We start from the raw sequence: 7,221 nt of genomic DNA on the forward strand, positions 1-7,221 counted from the left end.
GTGCTGGGCGACACCCGAGGGTGACAAAGCCATTTTAACATGCATGCAAGTGGTATCAATAAACGAAAGTAAATAAAATATGTAAATATAATGAAATAAGCAAATATGGAAACGTGGTCAGAGCATATAACTAATCAAGAATAATGTGAAAGAATTACTATAAAAAGGTAAGAATAAAGGAATGTGTCCTACACTGAGAAGACACGAAGATACCTATACGGAAGTGCTAATAACAGAAGAAAACCGTTTTCCTTCTAAACATACTAACCTCCTGTTTTGAAAACTCATATAATACTACATAGTAGTTTTTTTCTGAAAACTCTAACATGCCAAAAAGAATTACTTGTAGCAATAAAACAATCTCTAAAAGTAATATCGAAATGCCCGAAGGCAAGTCCAAATAATCTCGTGAATAAAATCAGTGAAGTACTCAACTAGGGGTATCATAGTCACCCGAATGCATAATCATCACTCGAAAGTGAAGCTGTACGACATTGGGTTATGCCAGTGAAGAAATATGGTAAGTCCCATCCCCCGAAAGTAAAGTTGTACGACTCTAAGTTACGCCAGAGAAGTAAATATGACCATAAACATAACACACCGACACTAGCCATGGCTAATGAAGCTGTCTGACACTGGTTTCGCCTATGAAGCTGAGAATATGTCATACCTCAACTGTGTCATATGGCCATAGACGTATACATACTCAAGTTGTGTGTATGTGCTGTATGATAACCCACTAGAAAAACATAGAAAACGTATCTCAAAAGCTCATATCAACTCACCAGAGCTCAAAAACTCAAAGCCTCATCTCATAAATCCAGAATAAATCATATTCTTAAATCCATAGAATTTCATATACGAAAATCCAATAATTCATAACCTTTCATAAAACATAAATTCGATAAATCATAAATATATTTCATGCAACGTAAAATCTGGAAATCACGCTTTTCATGAATGCAATCCTAGTATTTAATAAAAATCATGCAATTTAAATAGTTGTGAGGTCGTAGCCGTCCGAACTAGGAAATCCGGAGTCTTCGATAGTAATTGTACTAAGCATAATAGGACCAATCAGTAAAACCCTACTATAATGATTGAATTTTGAAAAATGGAAAGCAAATTTGGAATCAGGGCGTCAAACTACCCTAAGAGGAGTCCCAAGCAAATTTCATAAAAAGTCAACCGAGACACCGAGTCGGTCAACTACGTTAAGACTTCGGAATTTCACTAAACGGATGTCAAAAATGGACTCGAGGCATCAAAATTAGTTTAGGAAGGTTCCTGAGAAAATTTCATAGAAGTTAATTCAAGGAATATTCCAGAGAATATTCCAATGAATATCTTGGAATATTCTGGAGAATATTCCATCTGGGTCGGGTCAACGAGTCGTTGGTTAGGCCGGGTTGCTGAGTTAGCCTAGTTCCTAGATTGTTGGGTTGGGCCAAGTTAACTGGGTTGTTGGGTTGGACCAGATCACTAAGCTAGGTTGCGGGTTGGGTCGACTCAGTTGGGCTCGCAGGTTGCCAGACCCAATAAAAGAGAAGGCCGAATTTTTGGTCGGGGAACTTCTCTGACTCCGATTTGGTTCAAAACTTAACTAAACCTAGCTTATAATATATGGAATTGAAGCTTAAGAGGAGAGGAAGAGAAATATACCAGCAATAGGTCAGGTCATGGTCGGAGTTAATCAGAAAATGGCTCGAAAGCCGTCGGGTTTATCGTCGAAAACTAGAGAATTTCCCACGCATTGATTCCTGCGCCCAAACGTCACCAAAACAACTCAAAATTAGCCTAATCGTACTCTAAAATGATGATAATGAAGTGATTTGAGGGTGCACGGTCCCTACTTCTTCGAAAAAGTCCACATGTTGCTGAAGTTCAACGGGGGAGAAAAGTACATTAGCCTCTGCCACTGTCAGGGTTCGTAACTCGTCGTCGATTCTGAGTATAGAGTGAGGAAGATTGTGGTGTGGTGTGGAGCTTGTCGGAGTGGCAAGGTAGTCCGGCGATGATGCGCATGCTTTATTTACATAGAAAGAGAGAGATAACTGAGAAAGAGAACCGGGAGAAGGGAGAGATAAGAGAGAGGTTTGAGAGCTCTAGAAGGGAATGACGCGTGGCAAGAAGTGAGATGAGGCTTTGTGTGCGTGTGGGCCCCATGATCAGAAAATAATTATAAATAATTTAAAATATATAAATATCTCATAAAATAATTTAAATAATAAAATAATATAAAATAATAATTTCAAAAATTAAACAAATCTTTCGGATTCGTAAACCCGTAATATTTGGGGACATGTCGTTACAATCTACCCCCGTTAAGAAAATTTCGTCTCCGAAATTTTAAATAACTTGCTATAAGTAAAATACTCGAAAATAGGGAGAAAATATATATACAAGGAAGAAATCAAATTAGAGCAGTTGCATAAAAGAGAATGTCATTCTATCACGACCGGATTGCAATGATTCGTCTTTCATGGCTCCAAGCTCATACCGTCTTTCTCTTACGATATAAGAGTATAGTATAAAACTTAAATAAAAACTATAAAGTCAAAAATATGTATAATTATGTAATAACATAAGGTCAAAATATGTATGTATAATAAGATGACATCAAAATGTCAAAAATAAATATATAACAGCGTAGGATTCAAATACTTGTACTGAATTTAAAATGAAAGTACAAATAATTCACCCAAAATTTGTAATGGCAAAAATACATATATAAATATAATAACGTAATTTAAAATATTTGAACTGAAAATGAAAACCGAAAATGAAAACGGGTCTTGCTCAAGCATTTGTAACGTCACGTACTCCGAGAATATATGTGTGTGTCTTGAGTTGAGTCCTAACCATAACTAATTAGTAACTATTGTCGTAAACAGGCCGACTTGCCCACTTGCTTAAAGAACGTAACAAATAAGCCACCGATATTATAGTCTGCAGCCCGTAATGCTGATAACTCATTGTTGTCTCAATAAGCAAGTAAGAAGTTCCCGAGGGTGCCAAAATACCATTTTGCCCCTCAGTGTGAGAAGGTTTATAGATCGTCCGATTTATGCCTCGATCGCGCTCATGCACTACCCCAAAGCGCAGTAATCAGAGTTGTAAGAAGTGTTTTGACATCCACGTACACGTGAAGAACAAGGTCTTAGATAGTTAGAAGATGTGCGTAAACGAACACTTGTCATAAAACATTTCTTTCATGATTAACCACAACAGTCGCTCTCTTGATCGAGGGGTACAAGATTGAAAACCCAAATTAGATGAACCATAACTTTGACCACTTCCTTTGAATAACAGTTGCCGTTTCGAGCTAGACATAAAAACTGGCCCCCTAATCACCAAGTTCAGAACCTACAGTTCCACCTTCACCAATTCTTTACTAAAATACTGCACAATCCTCAAGGCCATCCGGAATTCTTTCTGATAAGTTTGGTAAGTTTGTGAAAAGATTATGCTCCTAATGTTCCCATCAAAACCGATATGAAACTGGGCCCACATTTCAACCGAATCGATACATCCTGAATTCTTCACGGATTTAGCGAGAAATCATGTTGAGAAGGCTAAAAGAACACTCAAGGAGTCTAAAGGTCGAAATAAATCCATTAAATCCATAGTACAAGATATATGGATTTAATATACACTTTGATGCTTGAATACATGTAAATATCTAACTTGATTATGTGGTAGCAATTGAAATAGTTGAACACTAACTCAACTTGAACGATAGTTTAATGAAAACTAACGAACGAAAAACTTAGATTTTCCTTGACCCAAAATTCACAACAATTTGTTACAACGGTAGGTCCAGGAATATTAAATCACCAGTCGTGAAGATTCACTCGATAGGGTGTTAATTGGGTGATTGAAGGACTGACGGTCTCAACAAAAAAGCTTCAACGTCTGGGTGGTTCTCCTGAACAGTATGTATACTTCATATATGATACGAAGAGTAGTAGGGTAACCCAAGATTGACAAAAAACATATATTAGGACCAGGAGATGAATCTGAAATTATGAACTAGGCCAATGCAAACCAAAACATCAGAGAATCTAACAAATTTGAGAATGAAGGATTCTGCTAAACGACTAAACAATTCATTTTTCATCTAGTATCAAAAGTAGAAAGTTCAAACTTGAGAATCGACTGACAAGGTTTCTTGATGAACAAAAAGCAATGTCACATTAGTCTTTGAGAGTTCTGTGAAAGGTGAAAATAGAACAGGTTGAAAAGCATTCAGGTACCTATGTGTCTTTCTATTAAGATTGGTAGCAACTATGTTGGCACAATCGGGGTGGTACGCGATGGTGCAATCGTAGACATTGATATATCCTATCCATTGCCGTTATAGAAGATCCAATTTTTTTCGAGTGAAGATAATTAAAAAGTTTGCGAGGTCGACAAAGATTTGACACGTTACTGCACGAAGATGGTGTCATTTTTCAAGTAAGGGTGATAGTTGTTGACTGAAAGTCGTAGGTAAGATGGTTCACTTCGTGCGTTTTCAACCGTCAAGAGACATAAGTGTTACTCGGTCATGATGCGTTGGCAAGTAGTTAAACATTTAGTAAAAATGTCACTGTAGGATTCGAAATTGATCGACATCATCGAAAGGTGTAAGAACAACAGTCAGGTGAGACAACACTTTAATTGTCAGAAACTTCGTTGACCATCAACATCTCAAACAAAACTGACTTGTTTCCTAGCCAAAGAAAATGGAAATAGGGCTATGGTCAAAGAATCGTTGACAACTATCGGTAGAAATCGACAAGACCGATGGTATTTCGTAATTCACAACACTCGAGAGGATTTTTGATTTCCAACTGTCACAACCTTGGATTTGGTAAGAATATCTTCTGCTATGCTCACGTCTCCCAAGAAAGTTATGTAATCTAAGCAAGGTCGACATTTAAGGAATTTGGTATAAAGTTGGATGTTGATGTTTAATAAACTGACCTCATGATTGGAGTAGACAAGGATTTTATTGATAAGACAATCACCGAGAAATTTCCTGAGGGTCCACACGGTTTCCTTCAGCAGAGACAACAAGCTTGAGAAAACTAATTCGGTCTACAACTGGTGCTTCTTAATTTTCTCCAACACGAACTTCGGATGTTTTAAGCCATCTCCATATAGGTATGACTCTGCCCGCCATTCCAAGGGAATGCAAGTCGCAGAGTACCACCATCTTTTTCGATCTTCAGCAGGTCTCAATTAGATTTCATTGCACTAAGATTTCTCTATCTCATGTCACTTTTATGTAAATCTGACTCTGCCCGCCATTCCTAGGGAACGCATGACGCATAGTATTGGTCCGTTGTTGAAAGTCGTCCATCATTCCAATATGTCACCGATGAGGCACAATCTCGACATGAATTTTCATACGTCAGATAAAAGGATGTGACATTTCATGCTGAAGAAAGTTTGTACAACTGTGTCGAAAGTCACCAACAACGGATGTGACTTTTTGGCAATGATGCGCGTGCTCTATTTATAAAGAAGGAGAGGGAGAGGGAGAGAGAGAGAGATAGCTGAGAGAGAGAACCGGGAGGAGGGAGAGACAAGAGAGAGTCAGAGAGCTCTAGAAATTGGGGACGTGTGGCAAGAAGTGAGATGAGGCTTTGTGTAGGTGTGGGCCCCACGATCAGAAAATAATTATAAATAATTTAACATATATAAATATCTCATAAAATAATTTAAATAATAAAATAATAATTTCAAAAATTAAACAAATCTTTCGGATTTGTAAACCCTTAATATTTAGGGATGGGTCGTTACATCATTGCTATAATTTTGTTAAAATTGAGGGATTATTGCTCCAATTGGGATAAAGTGGAGGGGCTATTTCTCCTATTGAGTTAGAGTTGAGGGATCATTGCTATAATTTCTCTCATTTGGTTTTTCATATTTGCCCCTTGGTTCAGCCTCATGTGCGTGGCACGTGGCTTATTTTGACGGAAGTTCTAATTGAGTTGATGAAAAAAGACCATAGCTGCACATTTTGATAAGTATGAAATGGTTTGACAGATCAATGTATTCTTAACAATTCAACAGCATCATCTTCATTTAACAACTTAGGCTTATATATCTGATCACCAAATCTACTCGGGCTTATATATCTGATCACCAAATCTACGTAGCGACTGTTTATCTCTAGTTGTTATAATGGTTCGACCTCCGCCACGAAATGAAGGTTGCTTTCCAACTAAGGCTTCAATTTGGGATGAATTCTCCACATTATCATGGGCAATTAAAACTTTTTTCGTACCAACTCTTTCCCTCATCTTCTGGAAACCATTTCTTTAAATCTCTGAACTCCCCACCTTCGTATTTGTGATACGAGACAGAATTTCTGCCTGCATGTCTAGTGATGCTTCACCTGCATCAGTTGACGGAAAACGTCCCTTGACATTTTCAAGAAAGCAACGACCTTCGAAGTGATGATTAATTTTGTCATACATAGCTCTAGTGATGGTGGTTTTGCCTATACCGGGCATACCCCATATTCCGACAAAGCAAACGCCATCCGTCTCAGGACATAATAGTGAATCCATTTTCTGTAAGCGGATACATTCCAACCAAGCCATTATTTTCACTTGATGAGATGTAAAAGTATCTTGTACAATGTTCTCAATAAGCTTGGCATCATCCGTATGAAATTTCAAAAGGAGTATAAAAAAGGAGTCAGAGCAGGCCATAATGTCCTACGGCTGCTAGCAAAATATGTATTGATACACTGATCACACTGAGCTAAAACTTAATTTTGTTCTTCAAATCAAGCTAGAGGTTACTTTAACCTACATACAAATTTCTGCATATTTGTCAATTTTTATGTTTGTGACTATTGTATTAATCAGTTGCTCTTAACTTTTCACAGATGGCATAGATCTAGGCAGATGACATCATTTACATGTTTTACTAGCATCATAGATATGTATCAACAGTATGAACAATTAATTTTAGCTAAACTAAATGCCTAAAACTAATTAATTAGATTATAAAGAAGTGAGAGTTACTTGTAATCTCGCGAATCCCAGCCAGATAGATTGGCTGCCCTAGTTAGAGCGAACCCCCAGCGCCGCACCTCTTCCATGCTGGCGTTAGAATCCTGCTCATGTTTAGAAAAAGTTTCTCTAAAACTTTCCTCGAGTTTACGAACCTGACTTGGATTAACTTGGTAAAAATGGGGCACCATAATCTGCTCCTGTG

The sequence above is a fragment of the Malus domestica genome, chromosome 01 (assembly GCF_042453785.1).
Source record: "Malus domestica chromosome 01, GDT2T_hap1".
Classification (NCBI taxonomy): Eukaryota; Viridiplantae; Streptophyta; class Magnoliopsida; order Rosales; family Rosaceae; genus Malus; species Malus domestica.